The sequence below is a fragment of the Ambystoma mexicanum genome, chromosome 11, assembly GCF_040938575.1.
Source record: "Ambystoma mexicanum isolate Mex_15411 chromosome 11, UKY_AmexF1_1, whole genome shotgun sequence".
Taxonomy (NCBI): Eukaryota; Metazoa; Chordata; class Amphibia; order Caudata; family Ambystomatidae; genus Ambystoma; species Ambystoma mexicanum.
This window is the reverse complement of record NC_090934.1, coordinates 240,507,149-240,534,163: the sequence shown is the minus strand read 5'-3', so window position 1 is coordinate 240,534,163 and position 27,015 is coordinate 240,507,149.

The window sequence follows — 27,015 nt, the reverse complement described above, 5'->3', positions numbered from 1 at the left end:
AGTGGGGTCCAGAACAAGTCGAGGCAGTAAGACAACTCAAAAGAAGCCTCTCACAAGCGCCTTGCCTAGCTTACCCTGTCAAAAACACAGAGTTCTTCTTGGAGACAGGGTTCTCAAATACATGCTTGACTGCAGTATTATATTAAAAGCATGACAAGGTCAATAAAGTAATCTCCTATGCGAGTAAAACTTTATCCTCTGTGGAGGAAAAATCCAATGATTGTGAGAAGGCACTCCTGGCAACGGTGTGGGCATTGAAGAATTACCACCCGTTTATCCATGGAGAACACATCATAGTGGAGACTCCACACCAACCTTTGCAATATCTTCAAATTGACAGAATCCAGGCCGGAAATGTGATTCATTCCCGAATTACTTCCTGGATTCTGTCAATGCAAGGATTTCTTGTGGAGGTCAGATATGGCCAAAACAAGAAGAGTCCCCTCACGTAAGGTCTGCTTGACTTGCATGATTGTGCCAGAGAAAACTGTCTCGAGGACAAAAGTCTTAAAATCAAGGACAACATGGAGGCATACCTTAATTCCCCACACAAAGTCTATGAAGAAGACCGTGTGAGGGAATGCCCACGGTCTATGTGGATGGATGCTCCTACCATGTTGACAATAATGGGGAAAAAGAACTTGTGGTCGGCGTAGGGAATGCATGGGTGAATGATGCCCCAGAACCCTCCGCTGGGTACAAAATTGGTCCCCGAAGTAGTCAAGTGGCAGAACTGATGGCTGTGCATGAAGCCATCCTCACTGCTTTCCAACACCAACTCCACGAACTGGTCATAATCACTGATTCTGATTATGTACAGAACGGGTTCGTGGAACACCTGGTTAACTGGAAAACCAGAGGCATGCTATGTGCTAATAATAAACCTTTAAAACATGGGAAATTAGCACAAAATATTGATGATCTGGTCACCTCGAATGGGATGACCATCTACTGGAAAAAGATCAAGGGTCATTCTAAAGTAGAGGGACCAGACAAAACTGGAAATGACCTACTTGATCAGCTGGTCAAAACCGGAGCCATCCAATGGGATCTACTTGAGATGGAGTCCCTGTTGAGGGAAATCCAGGTCACTACTATCACTAGGTTCAGACAAGTGCTCACAATGAACACTCAACTGCACAATGGAGTATGGAGACCCCAGATGCTGATTTGATTACGGCTCAAAAAGGGGATCCAATAATTGGTAAGTTTTATCAACACATTGAGGACCCTAAGAACTTTCGCCTAATGGATACTGATTACATTGTGAAAGAGGACCTCAGAGTGTTGATGAAATGTCCAAAAATGTTCCGAATCCAAGACGGTTTGTTGTTGCCATGACCAGTGGGTGGTCCCTACCTCATTCCGAAGCCTGATGCTAAGTCACGCCCATGATGCAGCCACAGCCGGTCATCGGGTGTTTCATACAACATTAGAAATCTTGCGAGAGGTTGCATACTGGCCACACGTGGAGCAGGACCTCGACCAATATCTGAAGGGGTGTCATGTGTGTGCACAATTTCAGCCAACATCACTCAGACACCCTGCTCCTCTCCAAAAGAGGGGGATGACACTGCCTTGGTCAGATTTGCAAGTCGATTTTATCGGGCCCGTGATTCGCTCCTCTAGGGGGAACAAGTACATGTTGACTGTGACATGCTTGTTCACTAAATGGGTGGAATGTCTCCTGGCCCCAAATTGCAAGGCAGAAACAGCAGCTGCCCTGATGATCAATCACATCGTCTCGCGTTTTGGACTACGCCAAAGGATTGTGTCAGACCGAGGTAGTCACTTCACTAGCGAAGTGATGACAAAGAAGTGGGAGATACTTGGGGTCAAAAGGAAACTACGTATTGCTTACCGACAAGCCTCTAGTGGTGGAGTTGAGAGATACAACAAAACTATTGTGAGCATATTAAAAAAGTTTGTGGCAGATTTTGGGCCAAGTTGGGACATTCGATTACCCCTTGTCCTGATGGCCATCAGATCTACCCCTTCCTCTGCAACAAAAATGTCTCCATTTGAGCTGATGAATGGATGAAGGATGGTGCTACCCCAGCATCTGCTCTACAGAACCCAAGAGCAGACCTTGATAAATGCCTCCACAACTCATGAGTATGTTGAGAATCTGAGAAAACACCTTCAACAGGCTTTTGCCTATGCTCAGCGGAATCTAGAAAGATCTGCAGACAGTACGAAGACCCACTATGATCTTAAGACAACTAAAAAGGAATACCACGTTGGAGACCAGGTCTACTTGTACAATTTCCAAAGGAACCAAGCCAAACAGTGCAAATTCCTCCAAACTTGGCAGTGTCCTTTTGAAATTGTAAACAGAATCTCAGCAGTTGCCTATAAAATCTGCATCCCCAAGGGCAGTTTGGCAGAAGGGAAGATAAGTGGGTCCACATAAACCAATTGAAGAGTTGCCATCCCAGGCATACTTTACGGCAAATAGAGAAGCCATCCTGAAACCCAGAGGGGAACATTCTGCAACCTAGAAGAATCCACCTGTTAAAACCACTAGTAAACACAGGCAGGGAATATTGTAAATTGTATTCAATGTATGCATCTGCCCCACTACACGAGTAGTAGTGGGGAAATTTCCATAACCATGCTCTGTTCTGTCTCATAGCATTGGAACCAAGAATTTCGAATTACCAAGGAGGACCACTCAGGGACCACGTGGATAGACCCAAGGAGCCCACAGTATCGCTCCATTCTCCCATCCAGAACCGGCGAGGAGAGCATGTCGATCCAACACTAATGGGAGAAGCAGACAACTTTTTCCACCTGGACCAAAGAAAGAAAGAACATCCCAATCTCCCGACTTCCCCTTGATGGGCTGTCAAACTCAAGTTGGGAGGGGGGCTCTGTGGGATATATTGACCTACTTCTGCTCTGCTATGCTGCATCACTGTGTTATGATTGTGCCAGAAATAGCAAAATTACTGCAAAACCCTTGTGCACCAAAACCTCTGAAAATCGCGCTTTGCAACGCACAAAAAGATGGCTGCCCAATTTTCCACACATGTTGTCAGTGGTGGAACAGAGCTCTTACTCCTTGAATATGTCACTGGGCTCCACAACAAGTGAACATGGAGTACAGAAGGAAAAAACAGGGCTTTGCTAAAGAAATCCCAAAATCTTGCATTAAATTCCTTTTTCTTTGTTGCAAAAACTTCAGAATACCGGTACAAAACACTTTAAAATAACCAAAATTCTTGCTGGGTGCTACAATTCACTTAGTTTAAGAAATCATTGGGAACTTTCTGAAAAGCTGAGAGCATAAAGAGACTTCCGCAGCAAAAGTGGCCTGTTTGTGGGTCTGTCAAAAATCTGGGTGCAGTCCCCTGAGCGGCCTAAATGACAGCTGGCAGGAGCCTGCCTGTTTAAACTTTAACATGTATAAACTGAAAATCAAATGTTTGGAATCTAAGAGGCCTGTTACTGAGAGTAACCCATCTTGTAATTATCTTGATCCCACGGTTTAAAATCTTGAATGAGAATTTAGCTGTGATTTGATACAACACGTTTGTTTTGTGGTAAGGGAAAATTCAACAGAAGTAACAATTAAAATAAGCCTGGCTGAAGCTACCAAACTGGAATAACAGGTTTTCTCACAGAAGGAAGGTCTTTCCCCCCAGCAGGAAATCACACAGAAGTGTTAATTATGGGGTTGGGAAAGAACCTGGTCTACAGAGGCATGAGGAACAATGACCAGCTGCAACTAAGGACAAGCGAGGTGCGAAGACAGTCGTAAAAGGCCTCTTCCAGGAGCAAACAGGGAGGAGACTGCTCCTGGACTGCAGGGAGAAAAAAAGAGGTGGACTCAAACAACCACCTGTGGCTAAACATTAACAAATAACAAATTCTTTAAAGTCTTATAACTTACCAGTTAGAATTGTGAAAAATATAAAAGTAACAGATTTGTGAATCTAAATTTTGGCTGCACGTTTCAAGAGGCAGCAACCTTGTGTGACATTTTCTGGAAAGAAATGGCAAGAAATCTAATTGTACGCAAAATGTATTTCTGCTAGAAGTAGGACACTTTATACACTTATGCTCATGTTGAACGTGCACACTTGTAGAAATTTGCTTATAAATTGGACATTGTGTTCCTGATGAAAGGGCAAAGTTCTGTGAAAAGCGGAGACAAGGTCCCACAGCTACGGGGCTTTGAGGAGTAGCTGCTATTGAGAATATGTAATCTGTATGTGATTGTTATAGAGGTTGCACATGTGTAAATATGTATTGTGCCAAAAGTAGCTTTTGTGTTCCAGGGGCTAGGGTGGATTCTCAGCCTCATAAAATCACACCATAAAGGTGACACTCTGTTTCTCTCTTCCTATCAAGGCAGAATGTAGACTCTGACGCAATCACCCATCAAAAGGGTCAAGCTTAGGCTAAATTGACCCACACACCCCTTTATGACATCTGTTCATAGCATAAATAGAAACAGTTCACCACACAAAAAGACAGACAGATTCACTTACTATCCTGATGCTGGCGGAGCACCCTGCTACTGAACTCTACATCTTCCTTGCTCCTGACTCCAGAAACTTGGCAAAAGAGAAACCCATTGCATAGCTGATCCATTTTCAGCTAGGCCTCAAATTCAAGAACCAGCACCCCACCAACCTAAGGGGAGGCATTATAATACAGCCGGGCTGCGCTGTACTGCTTGTCTGCTGAAAATGATTATCATCAGAACTAAGAAGTGCAGATCCAATCCAGTCCTGTGCCGTGTTGTGACCAGAGTACCTTGCAGATCCAATCCAGTCCTGTGCCGTGCTGTGACCAGAGTGCCTTGCAGATCTGATCCAGTCTGATGTGCCCAGCCGTCTGTCCTAAACCAGATCCTATCCCTGATCAGAATTGATGGTTCCATTTAAAAACATATTCAGTGAGTATCTATAGGAAAAATTGTGTCACTGAAATATTTATTTTGCATAGTCCAACCCCTATCTTAAACCCATCTTGTCTTGTATTCAGAACCTGTAGTGTTAGGAGTATTTTTGAATTGTCTGAACTCTCTATCCAAACCATCCTATCTTTCCTCCACAACTAGTACTGTTAAAACTATCTTTGCGCTGATCTGTTCTCGTCTGAAAAAGGCAAGTTTCCTCCGCAGGCAGTCATTCTGATCAAGTGGCTGTGTTCCTGTGTGGTATTTGTTTTGTTCATAGCCATCCTATAGTGTAAGAAACCCTTTTGACATTTTAAAAGTGCATTCCTGTTTTCCATTCTTGCGAAAAAACAACCTCTACTAAAACGCCTTAAACTCCCTCGGTTTTTGTGCTAGAAACAAATGTCTGCTTGTAGCTAACATCCACAGCTTTAAATCGCATCTGAAACTGCATTCCAAATCAATACGGTTCTCCCGTTATCGCGATAATCGCACATGTGAAATGTTTGCCACGAATTTACATTTTGGGAAAACAGCTTTTGATTGCTTCCGACTTGAATTTTAAGATTTCAAATTGTTCCTTGGTATTGAATCATTGCTTGTGTTTGTGGGCAACTATCCAAAGCGGCTCCCATAAGAATGTATAACATGGATAACAACTTCAGCAGTTTTGCCCATATTTGGTGTTTCTGCCCAGTCCATTCTAAAGATAACTTTAAAAGCAATTTTGACAGCTTGAAAGTAAATTCTGTTTTCTCTTGTGTTTGAAAGGGGGAAAGTGGGACTGATATTCTGTTTGCATTCTGCCATTCCTAAATACCTGCTCTCTCCTCCTATCTCTTTACATTGGCTATTGAGGGATTGAGGGGTGTGCAGGGGGAACCTTTAACCACAGTGCTATCCAATCTGAAAGCACACACAAGTCTTATTTTCTGTGCTGAATTGTTTTCTCACTGCTACTCCTCGTGTATTAAAGAGATTATTCTGTGTTACCTCACCCCATTGGTGAGTGTGGTTTACCTATTAAAACTTATTGTGATAACATTTTAAATACATAAATAAATCTTTACCTTTGCAAACCAGCCTTATTCCTGGTTCAGTGTGACCAGGGGCAGGGGGGTTCCAGGAGAAGGGCATGATATGAGTGGTATATCGTTCAGAATAAAGAACCTTTAGACAGAAATAAATAAATAAGGATTTCCGTTGTGCACTACATGCTAGGCGTTGACTTGGGTGTATGCCGGATTGAAATCACTTACAACATTCAGTACTCAACCCAGAGTTTTTTGCCAAGCGTTCTTCAAACATATTTAACTAAATTCTGCTCTATTGATCTCAAGAGTTTTATTTTACATCTGTGCTTAAACATATTTCCAACAGGAGAACATACTGGGCTATGGAAAATATTTCCTTTAGAGGAACGGTTGTGCCGATTTTGCACAAAAACCATTGATATAAGTCGACACATACTGACATCATGCCTCTCATTACAATCTTATTATTTTAGCGGATATACAAATGTAGCTCGATTGGATTAGAGATCACCAATTTTGGAGTATGTTGTATGCTGTTGAGTAAGTAGTTATAACTGTTGCACCCCATAATGTCTGGAAGGAAGCTTTAAAGCTGAGTGAGAATGGGCTAACCAATATTTAGTTTTATGAATTTAACGGCTCCTTTAGTTGGCCTACAAATGTTTTAAAATGCCTTCATCTTCTGTGATTTTGTGATTTTAGTGGTGTGTATTCATGAAAACATGTTAGCTGTATTAACTTTGTAAATGCAATGTATAATTGAGATGCATTCTATGTAATTTAATTGTAATCCGTTGTGTTTTTCTTTTTATGTGTTTAAGCCTTGCTTAATAGCTAAATGCACAATAAATTTAAAAAAAAAGAAAATAGGTGACGTGCTGTTGTAGTCCGGCCAGTCTCCCCTTTTCTGCTTTGCGCAATAGCACTGTCTCGCTCTGCCTTTTCACATTTATTTGCTTGTTTATTCGTTCTTTACTTTTTGCTGATTGGTGGAGCTGTCGTGGCGGAAGTCTGAGGTGTGGACTGAGTACTGCAGTCGATCTGCTCCGTGCTATCTCTATCGTGCCACATGCAAAGTAGTTCTTTGAGAAAAGAGAAGATGCACACAGCATGCAGCAGTGTGGGCGCACCCTGTGCAGATTTGGTGGCCTTTTATGCATCACAGGCAGCGTTCCACACCACCTGCACACCACCTGGCCAGTCATGTGAGTACCTGAGCATGTGGCTACAATAGCTGACAGATGGTGAAGCCTGCCAGATGCCTATGCCAACTCTATGCAAAAAACAATCGATTGCATTTTTCAATGCTTGCTGGCTTAATGGTTACTATTGAAGTGTATACTTTATCTGATGAATCACAGTATATGCTTGCTTCTGTAACCTGTTTGTACCTGCAGTTATAGCGCCGGATAATCTGACTCTCATAAAACTCTGATGTTTTGGTCATTTGGAGCCAGTTGAATCTGACATGTTTTCCTAAAGGATATGGTATTATTATTATTATCATTATGATTAAAGTTATTTGTCCAGAAACAAACACGTTAAGCACAATGGAGCTACTGAGATTAGAACTCGGGTCGCCTGGATCCGAACTAAGCAGCATAGCCACTAGAACTGGTCTATACTCCAACACACAAGCCCCCTCTCATCCTCCACACAGTTTGACTCCTCCTATGACATATTTGGAAGTGTTTACAATTCAGGATTTTGCATCCCAGAGAAATTGAAACTGTTACATTTTCACGAAGAAAAAGGTTTGAAAGAGGAAGTGAAAGCAAGGGAGGAGTCTAATAATAAAGATACATAAAGAAACTAAACGTATAGTGGTATACACAGCTCAGTATAGGCAAGGATATACACTATCCTGCCTGCCAAAGACCTGCACATAACATCCGCCGAGACACATACAGCCAAAAGAACCAGCAGCAACTCAGATGCATACTAGCAAATATTTCATCAGCAAATAGACTGACTCCCTGGGAAACCCTAGGGAGATTGAGTAGGCCACTAACTGCAATGCCGCATTAACAGCAGCAGTGATACGTGTGCTAAGATTTGTTATATCATTATTTAAGAACAATACAGGGCCTCAAGATGAGTAAAGGAAGAGAAACTAGGGATGTGCTATGGTAAATGTGGTAACATCAACTATTAAGTGAAAGGAATTAGCTATTGCATTTTCTCTTTCTTCTTGTTTTGATTGTTATGTACTGGTGTAAACATTGATTTGATAATTGTACCTGTTTTCATAATTTTGTAACGACTTGCGAGTCATAAACAAATAAAAAATAAATTTAAAAAAATGCCACTAATCAAAGCTAATCCATCCAAGAAGGCTATCTACTCACAAAAGACCCCCAGGTAAGGGCAAAACATGAACTAGTGCGGGTTTAGTGGCCACAAGCTGCAGTCAGTGAAACAGGCAGAAATATGGGGCTTCCAGGCACCAGTCAACAAGTGACCAAGTACAGGGACAGTGGGCGGCCACGAATTGAAGGCTGAAACAGGCACCATCAAACAGGAGTCTTCCAAACACAGGCAACTCATTATGAAGTACACAGGTACCGACCATAGGTCGAGAAGTGAAATAAGCACTGAGCGATACAGGGATCTCAAACATTGGCACATTCTACAGGTGCCTGGCCAGTGCCCACCGGGCTAGAATTGGACGCACACTGTTCTATTCAATGGCAATGTACAGCAGCGTCACAATCTAAAGGTTCTGAGCCATGTTGTGCAAACGTGTAGAAGTTATGGTTATGGGATGCCACTGAGCTCCAGTCTTCTCTGCAGCCATCACTAGGGAGAATACAGTTGTCAAACTGACCCAAAGTATCAGAATGCAGCCACGTGGGCTTAGTCACTCGGACAAACACGTTCTGCCAGGAACATGTGCTGCAAAAGGTTTCATTGCTGGTCATTGGGGAGATGCAGGAATGTCTATGTGACATAACATATGTAGTCATTTCATCAAAGATGTATAACAAGCCTCCTTTTTTAACTTAGGCAGACATGCCAATTGCATTCGCTGGGCTAACATTCAAGCCTGTTTAATAATGGCTTTGTTTTCGGGAATGCCTTTGTATTCTGTCAGTGGAGTTTGTGATGTCGTGAAGAGTGGGTCTTCTTTGCTTCTTCCGAAACAACACCGTCCTTACCCCAGCAGGAATGGATGTTAGTTGGTGGCTTGGGGAACCTGTGCTTTCTGGGTGCTCAGATCCCTTCTGATGCAAAAGCTGAAGATTGGTACAGGCACAGTCTAACGTGGAGATGCAAACAACGAGCACCGATTGGCCAAGCGCAGTAGTACAGGGTCAGCAGCCAAAGCTTGCAAATTGGAAAAGGCAGGGATGGGGAGTTCAAAAACAAGTAACTCATTACCCAGTACCAGGGCAGTGACCACATACCAGGGATTGAAACAGGCATACAGAGATACAGGGCCATCAAGCACAGGCGACTTATGTCCTAGAGCAGGATCACTGACCACAGAAAGGATACTGACATATAGGGAGAGAAGGTATAGGCAACCTATGACCTGGAACAGGATCACTGACCACAGAAAGGAGATTGAGATATAGGGAGATAAGGTACAGGCAACCTATGACCTGGAACCGCATCACTGACCACAGAAAGGAGACTGGCATATAGGGAGAGAAGGTACAGGCAACCTATGACCTGGAACATGATCACTGACCACAGAAAGGAGACTGGAATATAGGGAGAGAAGGTACAGGCAACCTGTGACCTGGAACAGGATCACTGACCACAGAAAGGAGATTGACATATAGGGAGAGAAGGTACAGGCAACCTGTGACCTGGAACAGGATCACTGACCACAGAAAGGAGACTGACATATAGGGAGAGAAGGTATAGGCAACCTATGACCTGGAACAGGATCACTGACTACAGAAAGGAGATTGACATATAGGGAGAGAAGGTATAGGCAATGAATGGCCTGGAACAGGATCATTGACATATAGGGAGAGAATGTATAGGCAACCTATGACCTGGAACAGGATCACTGACTACAGAAAGGAGACAGGCATATAGGGAGAGAAGGTATAGGCAACCTATGACCTGGAACAGGATCACTGACTACAGAAAGGAGACTGACATATAGGGAGAGAGGTATAGGCAACCTATGACCTGGAACAGGATCACTGACCACAGAAAGGAGACTGGCATATAGGGAGATGAGGTACAGGGAACGTATGACCTGGAACAGCATCACTGACCACGGAAAGGAGACTGGCATATAGGGAGAGAAGGTACAGGCAACCTATTACCTGGAACAGGATCACTGACCACGGAAAGGAGACTGGCATATAGGGAGAGAAGGTACAGGCAACCTATGTCGTGGAACAGGATCACTGACCACAGAAAGGAGACTGGCATATAGGGAGAGAAGGTACAGGCAACCTATGACCTGGAACAGCATCACTGATCACAGAAAGGAGACTGGCATATAGGGAGAGAAGGTACAGGCAACCTATGACCTGGAACAGCATCACTGATCACAGAAAGGAGACTGACATATAGGGAGAGAAGGTACAGGGAACCTATGACCTGGAACAGCATCACTGACCACAGAAAGGAGACTGGCATATAGGGAGAGAAGGTACAGGCAACCTATGACCTGGAACAGGATCACTGACCACAGAAAGGAGACTGACATATAGGTAGATAAGGTACAGGCAACCTATGACCTGGAACAGGATCACTGACCACAGAAAGGAGACTGGCATATAGGGAGATAAGGTACAGGCAACCTATGACCTGGAACAGCATCACTGACCACAGAAAGGAGACTGGCATATAGGGAGAGAAGGTACAGGCAACCTATGACCTGGAACAGGATCACTGACCACAGAAAGGAGACTGGCATATAGGGAGATAAGGTACAGGCAACCTATGACCTGGAACAGCATCACTGACCACAGAAAGGAGACTGGCATATAGGGAGAGAAGGTACAGGCAACCTATGACCTGGAACAGCATCACTGATCACAGAAAGGAGACTGGCATATAGGGAGAGAAGGTACAGGCAACCTATGACCTGGAACAGGATCACTGACCACAGAAAGGAGACTGACATATAGGGAGAGAAGGTACAGGGAACCTATGACCTGGAACAGCATCACTGACCACAGAAAGGAGACTGGCATATAGGGAGAGAAGGTACAGGCAACCTATGACCTGGAACAGGATCACTGACCACAGAAAGGAGACTGGCATATAGGGAGAGAAGGTATAGGCAATGAATGGCCTGGCCCTGGTAAGCTCATCTCAGTCTGAAGTTACATATACCGATATAAGGATAAACAATACAGGCACATAATGACCAGGTGCACAGACACAGCACAGCTGGAAACCTTAAGAGACACATTCAAGCATCCCATGCACTGGAACATAACAACCAAATACAATGTCAGCAGCACAGGCTGGAGATTTAAACTGGCATTTGTACAACCACAAAGCAGAGCAAGAATGTGGGCAAAGGCCACTTTCTCCCAAACGTACCCACATATTGGCAATTCACCTAGAGATTCACAGAATTCACAGAGCTGGAAGACGAACAGAACTGGCCAAAATGCTACTGGGAGATAACCCTGCCTAGCCAAAAAGAGCAGCAGAAGAGTTGCCAGTCTGTGGCACCACCAGACACTCAGAGAAAGCACTGTGCAGCTTTGGCAATATATGTGAATATACAAGACAGGCCCATAAAGTGTTATGGAATGGAATGAAATTGAATTGACAGGTTTAACAGGGGCATGACCCCGATCTAGACGATAGGGCCTCAGGTTGCTGTGCGCACCTGCCTGCCTTTATGATAAGTAACTCTTCCCCTGTGGGGCAGAGAGCCCCTCAAGGGATGGAATACACCTGATGAAAGATGAGCGTCGTTCATCCATTATTCAAGCCACGGATACATCAGCTCATCTCGTACGCCATCCCCCGCCATCAATCCATCTCAATCCATCAAGCAGTGGCAATCGCATCCAGTAAAAGAGTCGTATAACTGAGGAGGACAAGGAAGACTCCAGCAGGAGAGGGTGGGCGAGGGGGCGAGGGTGGCGGGGGCTTGGGAGATCTTCGTTCCTTTATCGACTGGCCCTGCTTCCATGCCATTGCCAGAGGCTGCAGTGTCCACATTGCAGTCTACAGAGGTCATTTGCCGCCTGTTGTCATCAGTGCTGGATGAACCCAAGAGACCAGCTCAGGAACACAGGGCCTTTCACCTCTAGAGCTGTAGGGGCTCAATGGATGGACACACTGAACAATAGTTTAGCACAAGGAGGGCTCGTGTGATTGATACAGAGTCACGGGGCATCTCTTAACTCACAAAGTGCATTTAAAAGGCTTCAGCGCTGAAGCTTTAAGACGAAGAATGTAATGTAACCCATGCTGTTATACTAGGGGGTCCATACAAGGCACCACTGCAGTCATATTTGACCAATGTATACACATAAAAGCAACCATCCCCCAGGAAGTGCCCTTCAGTAGGAGCTAATGAATAAAGCAAGCTTCCTGTATACATACACCCATGTATGCATTAGCTTTAATGCCCACTCCTTTAGATAGAAGCAACCTATTGTGGCACTGTGCCACTGGAGCTCAAAACATGTATCTCTGTCTGTGCAACATAACCTGTGGGCACCAGCAGACTCGACCAACCCCTTCCCCCGACCCCAGTCAGATTTAAGTATTGCTATCTGCCGGTTTCAATGCAGCATAGACAGATGGTGCATTGATCCATTCAGCCATTTGTTGTCTTTTCCATCGTGCCAACAAGCCAACCGTACCACTTGGAGCGCTTGGAAACAATACCATATCACACTGGTGCCCATATAGAAACAAGCATTGCCAATGCACACAGTTTGGGCTTATGTATGGGCATGGGAAAGGTACTTTACTTTCCAGGCACTGTTCTAGTTGTAGTAACTAGCCATAGATGGTAGCAGTGCTTGGCAAATGCCTAATGCGTATACACAGGCCAAAACTGTTGGCTTTGCCAATGCTTTTTTTCAACAGGACTTCAGTAAAGGGCACACATAGTGCTCATAAATCAAATGGGTGAAGGCAGACCTGGTTAAGACATTTTTATTCCACCAGTAGCACCTTAACAACTCAAATTAAGTCATGAAGAAGACTTATTTTAACAAAACTTCCAGGAACGTTGGGCACAAAGGTTAATGCTAAGGTTTGATAAAGCAAAAGAGATCACAGGATGATGTGCTTTGGGTGGGGAGGGGCTGGAACTAGGTGGGAATGGCCTTAAGGATTAACATGGCTATGGGAATTCAATGGGTGGATAAAGAACCAGACAACACATACACGCTTTATCCCTCCTCATTTGACATTTCTCACCAGCTGTACTCCCTGCAATAGTTTTGGCTTATAGGCGGTGCCTTAATGCCACCTAATAGTTCAAAACTAAAAAAAGGATTGTTTGATCGAAGCCTATTGATTTTGGTGTGTCAAAAGCATTGCACTAACACACAGTTTGCTTCTTAACTGGAAATCATCCGTGCTAAGGCGTCCTGTGAAATGATGTGGTGGCACCTTCTCTAACCGACGGACCAAGAAACAGTGTTGTGCTATCACAGTGGTACATATCCCTGCCTACTTTTACCACAGACCCTAATCCATCTCCAGCTTTACACTTTTTCACTGAATTCAGTTGCTATCCGGGGACGGTACCCTATTTCATTTATTTGGTTTTAGTGTTGCTGTCTAATTTTGGAAGTCCTATCCTTAGGGTCATTGCAGAACATGTGATTTGGTAAGTGGGTTCCACCTTTCAAGAAGTTGGGATATGTGTTCTCATTAGCCAATCGGAGGTGCTGGCAGGCAGAAGCCGACCCTCCAAAAAAGGTCTTCATTTTAGTCCCTGTCTGTGCCTGTCTGGGCCGAGTAGGACCTGGAAGCCGTTCTATCCACCCCAGAAACTATGACTCAGTGTCCGGACTAGTTGGCGCTACCCCATGCTTTAGATCCTTGGACATCAACACTCCCTGCAGATTCTGCAAGGAAGAGATGGGTGAAATCTTCTATTGCCTCCTCCACTAATCATTCTGAACAATTTACAGTACCTATGTACTCTTTCTTCCTTGCCCCATCTATCCTACATCCTCGCTCACTGCATTTGTGCCTCCTTTTTTAAAAATCAAATTTAGCTATGTGTACTTCTACATCTGTGCACCTCTTGCATTGCATTTGCCTCCTTTTTTAAAAATGAAAGTAGCTGTTTGTACTTCTACATCTGGGAACCTCTTGCATTGAATTTGCCTCCTTTAAAAAAATTGAATTTAGCTGTGCGTACGTCTACATCTGTGCACCTCTTGCATTGCATTTGCCTCCTTTTTAAAAATCGAATTTAGCTGTGTGAACGTTTACATCTATACACCTCTTGTCTCTTTAAATTAAATTTCCTTTCTGGATTACATGTACTCCTTTGTGACTACCTTGACTAGATCTACCCTACCGGTGAGTTTAACTAGAACTGTGCTGTGCAGCCACTCTTCCTCATTCCTCGACTAACATCAGCCGCCCCTATGGCTCTCTCCATTTTACCCATCTTCTCTAACTGCTATACTTTCACCTATCTCCCCTCTCTCACGAAGTCCTGCAGGAAACAACACAAAAAGGTTATCTTGAGTGCAAGCCCTAGCCTTCCAATTGCAGACACCTATGTCAGCACTTCATCCAGAGAGGTCTTCACTAATATCCTCTTCTCTGTCCCCTCTCCAGATCTATGGACCCCCATTTAATCTCTACTCTCTCTCTTTCCACCTCCTCTCACATTAATGGTGGCATAAGTGGGAAGTCCTCTTTGCCGGCTTCTCATCTTCACGTTGCTTTGTTAATGTCTTTCACGCAGGCATTATCCTGGTTAAGGGTCCACAAACCAATCTTCTTCTCTTTGACCGGATCCTGCCGTCTCTCATTAGCTTCCTTCCTTCTCCTGCACCTCCCCCTACTACTCTCTCCATTGCTCCTCCTCTGACTGGTGTACCACGCCCCTGTACCCCTCTTCAGAACACTTTCAAAGGCAGAGACCTCCTCCAATGGCGACTCTTAACACCCGATCAGCCAACAAACACTCTGCTGACATCTGCCTACTTCTTGAAGACATTGCCCTTGACATTCTCTCTCTTACCAAAACTTGTTTCAATGCCAGCTCAGTCACTGCTTTTGACTCCCTCCTCCCTGTCAGCTTCACAGTCGTCTCCAAGCCGCGATCTCACTGCACTGGCAATGGGGTTGCCTTAATATTCCCTGAGTGGGTTCCTGCTTCCATCTTACCCACCCAGCTCTACTCTTCCTTAAAGAGCATGGTATGCAAGTTGATCATCTGTCCCATCTCCACACTGACCATTGCTACCATTTACAGGCCTCCAAGCACCATCACCCTGTTCCTCACTGAGTGGCCTGATTTCTGTTCTTCCCTACTTTCATCCACCTCCAACCTCCTCCTCTTGTGTGATTTCAACATACAACTAAACACCCACAACTCAGCATCCACTCTCTCATCGATTTCTGCACTTCTCTATCCCTCTCCAATCTCCCTTCTGGTCGAACTCACTCGGCTGGACACACCCTGGATGACCTCAAACACTCTGACCTCATTATCTCCCCTCTCTAGTCCCCCCTATCTCTTGGTCAGACCATTCTCTCCTCTTATCTCCTCCCACCTGGGTCTCTTTGGCCCTCTGACCGCTTCCCCAAAAGCTGTGACAACCTCGTTCACTAACATCGCCCGATGAAATGAGTGTCAGCTGCTGCCTTTGCTTCCACCTTCATCCCCCTCGCTCCCTACCTCATACTCTACCTCTGACTCTGTTTTCAGCAACCTCCCCTTGTCCATCACCAATACTCTTGACATTCTTGCCCCAATCATAAGGATCTGCCTGCAACCTTCCTCTAAGTGTAACACCTGGTAGTACTCCAAGCCTATGGCCCTGATGCAAAAGTGCAGGGCAGAGGGAGAAAGGGCCCAACACAGGGTCACAACAGTGAATGCAATAACAGTAAATTCAATAGCAGTACCTATATTTGGGACACCTGGATAGAGGCAGAAAGGGCCTAACACGGGTCACAATAGTGAGTACAATAACAGTAAATGCAATAACAGTACCTAGACTAGTGACACCTGGATAGAGGGTGAAAGGACCTACCAGAGGGGGTACAACAGTAAATGCAATAGCAGTACCTAGGTTTGGGACACCTGTATAGAGGGCGAAAGGGTCTAACATCGGGGCACAACAGTGAATGCAATAACAGTAAATGCAAAAGCAGTACCTAGATTTGGGACACAGGGGAAAAGGACCTACCAGAGGGGGTACAACAGTAAATGCAATAGCAGTACCCAGATTTGGGACACTTGGATAGAGGGAGAAAGGGCCTAACACGGGGTCACAACAGTGAGTGCAATGACAATAAATGCAATAGCAGCACCCAGATTTGAGACACCTGGATGGAGTGAGAAAGGGTCTACCACGGGCGGGATCCCAACAGTGAGTGCAATGACAATAAATGCAATAGCAGCACCCAGATTTGAGACACCTGGATAGTCTTGGGAGGATAGCTGAGGGGCAACGTGCTCGCCTTGGATGCAAAATGACGCAGAGCAACACAGGTCCGATCCCTGGGTCCGCGCTTAGAAACCTCTGGGTATTAAGCTTGTATAAATAACCAATTAAATACAAAATTAACAAAAGCGAGAAAGGGCCTAGCATGGGGGCATAACAGTGAATGCAATAACAATAGATCCAATAGCAGCACCTACACTAGTGACACCTGGATAGAGGCAGAAAGGGCCTAACACGGGGTCACAATAGTGAGTACAATAACAGTAAATGCAATAACAGTACCTAGACTAGTGACACCTAGATCGAGGGAGAAAGGATCTACCAGAGGGGGTACAACAGTAAATGCAATAGCAGTAATAGTATTAAACTCGAACAGCAGGCAGAAATCAGAAAGTCTAAGGTTGAAATTCCTGAATAGTGCTAGCTGGCACAATCTGGCAAATTCTGATAAGCGTCAGTCAGTTGCAATTAGGATGTCTGGGACAGTCAGGTTAAGTGTGGAGGGTTGCTATTTGGCACATTCATGTTATCTGGCACGGGCAGTCTAAATGTGAAAAGATGTTGTGTGGCCAATGTGGTTGGGGCCACGATCTGCTGAAAGCAATGTTTTGCCTGGGCACTCCTGGAATAATATATTGCTGGATTAGACTGTCTATCCTAGAGTAATATGTGGCTAAGGGATAAAGGTTATCTAGCAGCAAAATATGGATATTTAACAATAACAACTATATCCATAACAAAATGAGTGGGGGTGACCCTGTTTTACAACCTCGAATATCAGGACTAATCGTCATAATATTTAAACAAAAATATAGTAGAGGGTGACACAAATTGAACAAACAACACAACTCATGATGAACAAAACCACTGTCCCTACCCAAAAGCCCCAATGTTTAGGCCGCTCCCCTACACGACCAACTTCCACACATATGCAAAACATCACACATTCAGCAACAATGGTCCCAATGGCAACAAAGACAGCATGCAAAAGGCACCCATGGGCCTCACATAGCGAAGAAGGCAGCAGTATGAACTTTCTCTCCTCTGAAAAACCAAGCGCTTCAAAGCAAAAAACTTCAGATCTACAGTCCAAGCATTGGTCCTCTCCCACCTTGATGGGCAGGTAAGCAACACGTTAATTACCTGTAACTCTTGTTCTCCAGCATGGGTCTTGCATGGATTCACACGCTCATGAACATTCCCTGTCGTCAGGCTGGGAATCCTTAGCAAAAGAAAAAACAGTTTCACTCTCACTTACAAAGTGTCTCTCTCCCACAAACAAATCACTGAGCTCTGGGTCACACTGCCCCAAGCCATGTCTGCCCTCTCCTCAAGACCCTTCCCTTGACAGCCATCCTCAGAAGGGCCGGAGGGAATGTTCGCATGTGAATCCATGCCAGACCCAAGCTGGAGGACAAAAGTTACAGGTAAGTAACTTGTTCTTTCTCCAGCATGGGGTCTGGCATGGATTCACATGCCCATGAATAAAGAAGACATAGCAGTACAACATTACACAACCACAGGAGTTGGCAAGGCTCAACAATAACAATGATGGATACACGGTATACCACTGATCCATTGAAACAACAATTGAAGTGCGTCTGCCCATATTTTAAGGTCAGTTTTAATTAAATCAGAGCTGGGTGCTCAGCAGGATTTCCTACCCAAGATTAGGTTGGCAATGTCAGCTGGCAATGTCAGTTGGGTCCACACCCAATTCCCACATATGAAAAGATTAATCATTAATGTCAATTCCATGTAAGTTATTTCCATTAATAATTATCCATTACTACTTGGTATTGTTAGTAAGGTATGAGTACACCAGGTTACGCCAGTTAGAACATGCTACGTTGAACTTGTGCCTGTTTAATTATTTGAGATATTTACTCATGTGATATAACCTATTCCTAGTCATTTTTTTCATATGGTGTTTTCTCGGCCTACAATACATACAGTATTTTATAACTGAATGTCAGTGTAACCCTTGATTGCTTCACTGAGTGGACTCATTGTGGACTCCTGACCACATTCACCTGTCCTGAGATTACGCCTAGATCACTCTCCATGCTACCTTGATTGGTTTGGCCAACTCCCAAAATTGTTCCTTTTTCACTAAAAACAGAGTGGCCACCTAAACTCTGTCCCCCAGGCCAGAGTTTCGAAATCCATTCTAACATTAGTTCATACAAAGCAGATGCAGCCAGTGTGGTGGTTCATATGGAGGACAAAGACTCTGATCTGCCTTTTTGCAACTTTCTTTATTAAACAAAAAGGTGCAAAACTCCAAACTTTCCCAATGCTATGGGATTCCCTACCTAACGGAAACTAACTAGGGTGCTTGTCAGTCATTAGTAAATCCAAAATGAAGATCAGTCCTCTGTTGCAAACTAATCTAACCTGTCCCTGCCACTATCAAAACTAGCTTAGCTACGGCACAGGAGAAGGACTCCCTTTGTCCTGTGGTCTGCTCTCCAGCAGGTTCCTTGGGAACTTAGTCGCAGGTAGTTGTTGGCGACTACTTTCATCAGTTCATATAGTTCAAATATTGGGCTCTTCACTTTCTCCGCCATGTCCTTGACACTTTGGTTTTCCATTCCGAAATTCTTCTACTCGCTTTCCTTGTTCATTACACTTGTCACTTTTTCTCTACTCAATGTACATTCTTCACCCTGGCTGGGCCAGTTAGAAATATTGACAACATGTTTCTCACTCTCCTCCACCACCACCACTTCATAGATGCTGGGACGAGTATGAGGGTTCCAGTAACCATTCTTACTCATCTCCACCTCTGCATTTTCACTGGGACGAGTAGGATTCTTCCAGTAATGATTCTTATCTTTCTCCATCATTTCGTCATTATATGGATGAGTATCATTATCCCCATAAGGATTCTTAGCGTTCTCTTTGATTCTGTCTTGACTGAGAGTGTGTACGTTCTCACAACGATTCTCATTTTCCTTCTGTAACTTTAATTAAATATAAGGTCCACACTGGGATGAGTATTATGTTTTCCTTAGTTATTCTTGGTATTCCTCCCAGATCTCCCGTTATCTTGTTCTCCCAGAGTAAGCGTCCCCAGGCCTTTGTTTAGGATGGGAACCTTTCTATGGTTTGTGTACTTCTCTCGTTCATTGTCCCCATTCTGTGTTGTGGTCGGGTAAATAGTTTCAACATCGTTGTTGGACTAACCAGTCCACCGACTCTCGGTTGCGCCACACCTCACAATCGGTTCCTTATCTGAGGTTTCCATCACTCAGTTTCTCTCAATTCGGGTCTTCCCTGTATAGCATTCCCATGTCAGATTTGCTCCAACTCATAAATTGCACATCCTGGTCTCCTTCAGCTCTCCTTGTGGAGCAGACTTGAAACTGCCGGGCTACTCTCTCATTCAAGAAGACTCCTCAATTTATGGTGCGTTGCTGGGTCTTGCCCGGCAGAGCATGAAAGTCCTTCTTCCCTCTTGTTTGAGTACTATGTAACACTTGCATGATCTTCTTTGCATTAAAACCAATACTTCTTTTCATTTTGTCTTGGACTAGAAAGTACACATACAGAAGTATGACAATAAACACCAGCTCCTTCTTCTGGTATCCTTTGGGTAGGAGAAGTTAGTGATGGATAATAGATTAATGATTTAGGGAGTTTCTCATCGGACCGGGAGTCCTTGTCCCCAAGGGGTGGTGCGGGGGAGTAGAGAGAGTCTCTCCCGGTGAGGTACAGCTTGCCTCTATCTCTATGAAGGATATCCTGTAACAGGCTAAGCTCACAGGGAAAGCCTAGAAGTGACTGAATCATGCAATTTGTCACACCAGCTAAACAGGGACTTAAGAGTCCTAAGTTGATTTAAAGTGAAAGGAGGAGCAACAATTGATCCATGGGTTTCTACAGGATGACCCACACATGTACTGACTCGGACACCACTGTACAGGGCCATCTGCAGATAGCACTACGGTAAGAAGAACTTTGTGCCCAATGTGAACACAATGGGGAAAGTGGCGGTTCAAGAGATAACTAAGCTCAGGCCCCTGAACAACAAAAAATTTAAGAACAGTCCCAGGCAATGGTGAAGCTCATCTTCTCCGGCAATTTACTATTGTTGTCACCGTGCAAGGCCGTCAGGTCACTGTTTCAAGGCCGATCACCGCCAGTCATCTAGATTCCTGTGAACATTTCAGGCTGTAGATGAGACACACCCATTCAATCACAGAATTAAGTAGAGACCCTCACTCAAATCTTCACGTATGAACGTCCTGCGTCAGCAGACACTCTGCAACTCTACTTCGGTATTCTCACAGACTTGTTTGCTGGTGGAGTGCAGCAGAGCAGATGTCCAGCATTTAAGCAGAGCCTTGAGGATGCCCAAGAACAATTCTACATGTTTAGCCAGCCAGAAGTCCTTGCAACAATGAACAACTGGATCTGGGCCTTGCAGAGAAATTGCAAAGATACACGCTCCCGATGACCGAAAACAGGCAATGCACCTCGAGCAGAACAGGTGACTGGTTGATCCCACTAGTCAGAGGGAAGAAGGCACCTCTCAGAGATCATCCATGTCCATTAGAAGTTTAGAGGTTTGTGATGTGGTGGTATTGGCTTGGCCAATGCTGGTGTCTGCAGCAGTCCTCCAGTGTTCCTCAGTTATCTTATTCACATCCTCTTCAAATCTAGTAATGTAATTTAATTTGTCATTTGTATAGCATCTTTTCCCATTGGTATGGCTTCAAAGCGCTATAGGTGAACACCCTCGGGGGACCAAAGTCCAAGGTATGGGAGATTCGCCAGAGGAGTTTAGAATGCATGCGTGCATTTTAGCCAATATGCAGGTAGGTAGGGGTGACCAAGTCCTTGCTAGCGACCCATGTCGAGCTGGCTTGTGGATGGGTGCTGTGAAGTTGTTGGGAGAGTATGCGAATGCAGGAGACCCAATTTATCCTGGGAACCCTTTCCTCTCCTACCTCCTTCTCCACCTGTGATGTCCCCCAGGGTTCTATCCTCTCCCCTTGGCTCTTTAACATGTACCTTTCTCAGCTTGCACGTCTCACCTCCTCCTTTTTTCCAACTTCCAGTGTTATGCAGATGATGTACAACTCCTTTTGAAACCTCCTGCTGGCCCTCTTGCCCCTTCCATCATCCCTGACTGCCTTTCTGCCATCCAATCCTGGTTCATCTCTGCCTCAACACCTGTAAAACAGAGATCCTTCCCATCGACACCCCTGCTCCCTCCTTCTTCCCTTCACTCTGGCCTTCTTCCTTGGGCTCTCCCCCTGCTCTTTCTTCTGAAGCCAGAAACTTTGGTGTCATCTTCAACTCCTCTCTCTCCTTCTTCCATTACACTCAGGACCTTGCCAAGAAGTCCTAATTTCAGCTCTCCCTTTTTTCTCCTTCCCGCAGATGCTCAATGTTACTTGAGCCCTGGTTCTCTCTGGGCTTCACTATTGCAATAGCCTCCTCCTAAATATACCTTCCTCCACTCTATGACCTCTGCAGCTAGACCAGAACAGGGCAGCAAGACTTATCCTTGGCCTTAAGCACAGGGACCACAACTCTCCTGCCATAAAAAAAGTCTTCCACTGGCTCCTGCTTGCTGCACAGATTAAATTCAAATCCCTCTGCATCATCCACAAGGCTGTCTGGGCCCGGGGCCCACACTATCTTCAACTTTACCTTACTAAATACTCTCCCTCTAGACCACTATGTTCCTCTGGCACCAACTCTTTGTGTGTAAAACATTTTGCTAAACAGAGGGTAGGTGGTCGATCGCTTTCCTCAGCTGGTTTCCTCCTATAGAACTGCCTCCCCCTGCCTCTATGCCTTAAGACAGAACTTTATTAAATTCCGGAAGCTCCTCAAGACTTTTCTCTTGACCCCCTCCTTCCCTTCTTCTCTCCTCTGCTAATGTCACAGTTGCTGTGATTGTTTTCCTGGGCCCTTATGCATCCTCGGGAGCCCCGACCTCCCACACCCAATCGCCCAGCTCCTGTCTACCCTCAGCACGTGCCTTGGTACACCCTCCACCCTGGAGGTTCGTACTTCCACCTAATGCTGCTCCGGCCGTGTAGCACACACCACACCATGCACTTCATCTGTGGCTCACCCATGAGCCCAGACCCCCCAGCACTTACCTCCTCTACCCTTTTCCTTGTTGCACTTGCACGTTCTGAATAAGCACAATGAATAGTAGGTTTGTGTTTTGTTTCCTTTTTCCCTACACTGCTTTTAAATATTGTGTTTTTTAATGTGTTTCACTCCCTTGATCCCTCCCTTTGCCCTGCGGGTGCTTTGAAACAGTATTTTACTTGCTATATAAGTGCCTAACACGTGAACAATAAATAAATACAGAGATTTCTGTAAACGAGAGCGCTTTGGCATCAGAGATATACAGCACAACATGTGTGTTCACTTTAAGACAGCTCAGTGGGCTGAGAGGCTGCTGCAGAAATGTGGGTACGCATGAAGGTAGTTTCAGATCCAATGAGGACAGCTCAGTGCTTCATCCTGCTGAGGTCTAATTAATGAGTGCCAGTACATTTGGTATTAATAACACCACTTATTATAACACTTAGAAATTGGAGACTAGCTTAACACACTAACAACACACATGGAACCTACATGCATAAAAAAACGGTTTCTTATTTTTACTAAAAGTGTAAATAAATGACAGTGCACATTGTTACACCAAGATGCACATTTTATTTCGTCGTTCAACCTCTGTAAAATGAGAATATCTCGAACATATATGTCATACATGGTTTACATCCCAAAAACATTGAGGCCTCGTTCCGAGGTTGGCAGAGCGCTAACAAAGTGTCAACATTCCATTACTGACACTGTTTTGGCGAGGAAAGGCATTACTGCCATTTTTACTCTGCTGCAAGATCCCGAGTTTGGCATCATGCTGAAGGGAAATCCCCCACTTTAAATTCAAACATTGAACCCCACAGAGTCCTATAGGTGGCAAAAATGGGCTCTGACACCACCCTACCACCACTTGTAATCCTGTGGTAAATCCCGTGGATCGAGGAGTGGTGACAGTTACGACTTTGGGGCTAATTCACCCGAATTACCACCAAATTCTGAATTAACCCGTGTTTCTATATATTCAAACTGTGATACATAGAAAGTTGCTCGTGATATATTCACAGCAAGAATCCAACTTTATAAATAAATCAAAAAAGCACAAACTCCAATGTGCTTTCACACCTTGGCACCAGCAATAATAAAGCGCAGTAAATCACGCATGTGCGGCCTTTGCTATTGTTTCCATTCCAGCGCCAGGAACAATTTCCCCAGTCTTTTTGTTTGTGGCAGGATCATTGCTGCACTGCAAGATGTATAAGTGCATTTTAGAAAAGACTGCTGCAAATAAATCAAGCAGAGCGACATAATATTCCACAGAGCAGCTCTATTCAGGAACACAACAGTACCGAGTTTGAAAGAGGGCTACTTTTAATACAATTGTGTTCTAAAAGACATTATGCACAACGCTGCTAAAAAGCCCTTTAATCACTTGGAGTCTTCTCATAGGCATTTTCATCCCCAGAGAGGCCATGCAAGGTAGACGACTCTTTACTTCCCAAAGCTGTTTGAAGAGCCAGTAAACCTTTCAAAAAATAACTTTTTTGCATTCCATTTCTGAAGTCCATTACATTACAAAAAAGTAAATTAAATGTGGAGGATGTTAGGAGCATAGTCAAAGTGCTGGCATACATGTACCATCCTCAAACTCCATCCTCCCCTCGCAATGCTCTATAGCATTCACTGGGCCTCATTTTAAGTCCAGCACTAGCCGTGCCGGGAAAACCGGCAGGCTGCCGCCGGACTTGCACATTTTTCCTCTGCCAGACTTCACAGAAACACTGGGCCATTACAGCCCCGGCTGTCGGTGAAGTCAGGCGCCGGAAAATGTAAATCCCCATTCCCATTTGAGTCCCATAGGAATCAATGGGAATGGGGGGCACGGAAGCACCAGCGGCCGTGTGCAACAGTGCCAGTGCTTCCATGTAAGTCTGCAAGCGGATTCCGTTCCACATGCCACGTCTGACCCTGGTGGGCCGGACTGAACCCGTCCGCAGACTCGTAGTGTGCCGGTCCGGTAACAACAGTGCCGGTAGGTTTACTGGCACCGTGGTTACCAGACGGGCACACTTATAATGAGGCCCATTGTGTTTCTAAATGTGGTGCCATCGCTTGACCCAAAAGTAAAATGTGGGTATTACAGATGGGCCTGGAAGAGGGTCAGTATCAGAGAGTATCTGGAGTCAGGGCAGAGCATTCCAAACCTCTGCACCTGCACCTCTGATGGTGCAACCACAGCCCCCCACCCCTCACCCCCCAGGGTCGATTGGTGAGTCACAACCTCTCTAAACACCCTGTGGTGTGCAACGTAAAGCGCTATTGCGACCATACACAGTGACAAGAAAAAAGAAATCGCCCAGAGAGACCACCCAGAGAGCCAATCAGACACGAGCATCCGAAATACATAGCAGCGTGTGGCTGAGAAATCACGTTGATCAGAGGTTTGCTAAACTGCATGTGACTTTAAGCAGTAAATACACTTTCACATTATTTTGAAAAGTGAGAACGAAGTATTTTTCTCCGGAGCTTGGGTAAAGTGTTCCACAATATCAACACCCACCACTTCTAAAGTATTTCCAGCTAAATGGATCTTGTTGTCATGGCACAGCTTCCGTTTAGCATCCACGCAGCACGGCCGTCATCTACACGCATATGAAGATCATTTACAATCAACATGCTGTGAAAGGACCTTCACGTGTCCCACCGTAAGTGCATGACTCTGGATTGACTTTAGAGGTCAATTGTGAACAACTGGGATCTCTTTCATAATCTCGTACATGATAACACTTCTCTAGATCATAGGCAATACGTTTGGCTCTGCTTTGATCAAATATGGCCATCCGTTTTTAAAAATATTCCATCAGAATAAAAATATTTTATGGAGGAGCAAAATGGCAAACACTATAATCGGGCCATGATCTTGCTGAAGCCGAGCGCACAGTTCGAATAAGGCACCCGGATGGCATTAATATGATTTTGTGTTTCAAAGACGTTGCTACTGTTATCACCCAAGGCCACTTACAGAGGTCCCAGGTTTAGGAGCTACACAGAAGCTAGATTTCCATGGACAAGGGAGGGTGATTGAGTCAGTTGGACAGGACCTCAGTCAGTCACAGTGAGCCCCCCTTCATCCATCGCTGCACAGCCACCTGGAACCATCTATCTACTCAGCATTACTTGAATCAGTGTTAACAGCTTGCTGGCTCTGGATGCTTCTGGGGTACGTCTGACATCTCAGACTACAGAACCCCCAGTCCTGTATCAGCTTTTAGACATTGGGGGAAAGTACTCATATGTGCAGTTGGTTGTTGACAACAGGGGAAAAGAACTGGTGGCTGGCATTGGGAATTCCTGGGTGAATGATACCCCTGAACCCTCTTCTGGTTATAAAATCGGATCCCAAGTAGTCAGGTTGCAGAGTTGATGGCATTCATCAAGCTGTACTCACTGCAGTGCCACAACAAGTCAAAGTACTCGTCATGATCACTGTTAGGCAGAGTTTGCATGCAGTACCCATTGGGACCACTGCACACAAATATGACTACAAGTGTAAGCAAAACCAACCTTTGGTATAAGTCTACACAGTTTTAGGTAGCGGAGCTGAGCAGCCAGGCTTATCTCAAGAGGGGATGTGAGATATCAGGGTGTTACACAGAGGTCTACAATCACAAGTATTCAAATAAACTCTTACACTCAGTTTTCTTGGTAAAACACGTATTAATTTATTTCACAGTCAGTTATAAAACATTCACTAGAAGGAGGCAATCTTTATCACACAAATATATTTCAGTACTTTACACTGTACGTTTCTGAGGCATTTAAATGGTTCCATGTGTTAATATCCCCGCAAAAATAACACGATACAAAAATATCGCCATATTTTTGAGGCGATATTGACTCCTGGACTCTGCGGGTCACACCTCTGCAACCCCTGCATTATATTAAAATGTGCGTGGGACACCCATACAACCCCATTCCCCAAAATATTGCCTATGGCGAGACAAACAGCCATATGTACGGCAATATTTTTGGTGGGGATATTTTGTAGGGATACCAATTACACTACTTTGAAGGAGCAGCAAAATGGCATTCAGAGTACTCTGAAGTAGGAGCAAGAAGGCATAAGTTAATAAAAAGAAGATTACATTTACTCTTAGACAGTGCAAATAGTTTGAGTTTACCAGAGCAGTCAATTCAATGCAATAGGTCAGGCCAAAGTCAATGGGCTAAAGTCTTGTATAGGATAAAGCAGTTCTGGTAGTTAAACGGAAAAGTCTTTGCCAAAGTTCTGAAAAGTAGTTTGTAAAAGAAAAAATCATATGTTGGGTCACAAACTGACTAGGCCTGCAGGTTGCAAAGTTCCAAGCACTTTCGCAGTGAGAGGTAAGTTCTCTCCGTCGGGTTT